Source organism: Galeopterus variegatus, unplaced genomic scaffold, assembly GCF_000696425.1.
Source record: "Galeopterus variegatus unplaced genomic scaffold, G_variegatus-3.0.2 Scaffold15252, whole genome shotgun sequence".
NCBI classification, from domain to species: Eukaryota; Metazoa; Chordata; class Mammalia; order Dermoptera; family Cynocephalidae; genus Galeopterus; species Galeopterus variegatus.
The window spans coordinates 22,469-23,508 of NW_007741363.1; the positions used below are offsets into that span (position 1 = coordinate 22,469).

A 1,040-nucleotide genomic window follows, 5' to 3' on the forward strand; every position below is an offset into this window, starting at 1 on the left:
TTCATTGTTTTGTTATTTTATAACATGTTGCAATGAATGACTCTCTTTATAGTTGTTTTCTAATGAAAGATTTGCTTTGGTAAATTTCCAGGGTAGGTTGAATTGGATCAAAGCATATGTGACTGTAAGAACTGTCACCCTTAACTGTGGGGCTTGCTGTGGAGGGGAATCAGGAGGCAAGTCTTCACACCATGGCCGGGAGAGGGAGGTGGGAAGATGGGGCCTTGGGGATTTCAGGGAGGAGTGTCTTGTAGAGGACAGCAGGCGAGGATAGAATGGAGGATGACTTTTATAAATGGTGGTGCATTTTAGGGCAACTAAATATTTAGTCCTGTAGAAGAGAAGCTGGGTAACTGGAAAAACAATGTATAACAACTATTAAATGAGGAAGGAGAGAGAAACCACAGCTGGAATGATTCACTTTATTTCTTCATTCTCACCCGCAGTATTAACATGATTAAAGGTAAGGGGAGGAGGGGGGTTGGGGTGGGCAGAGGGGCAGGAGGACTGCAATAGGGGTGTGCCCCTGGTGGGAAAAGGGCCTGGGGTCTAAGGAAGGAGGGGTGAGCCTTGGCCTGAGGGACAGGTGGAGGTACCTGGCAGGCCTCTTGGCCTAACATTCTCGCTTGTTGAAGCTCTTGACCATAGGCGAGCTCAGGCTGTCATGTGTGGCCTCACAGTTATAGACAGTATGGCTGTTATACTCTGCACTGGTCATCGTCAGGGTGCTGCTGAGGCTTTAGGTGCTGTCTGTGCTGTCCTGTTCTGTATAACTTTCCACTACGTCACCCTCTTTAACAACATTGTCTACCTTCCACTGGACTTTGTAATCTTTGGGGTAGAATTTATTCAGGAAGCACACTACAGAGGAGCATCCAGAATTCAGTTGCTCCTGAGATGGTGCGAAATGGAGACAGTCGGCTGAGCGTCAGACCCTGAGGAAAGAAGCACAAGAGATAGTGTTTAAGTCACAGAGAAATTCTCCACGTGCATGTTTGTTTGTGAATGATCACAAAGTACTTTAGGGAGAGACAGACAGA

The 1,040-nt window shown here is 46.7% G+C and overlaps 1 pseudogene; it reads right to left on the reverse strand.

The window, feature by feature from the left end:
* Nucleotides 1–613: 613 nt before the first annotated feature.
* Nucleotides 614–1,040, reverse strand: part of LOC103582207 — a 2,564-nt pseudogene continuing 2,137 nt past the window's right edge.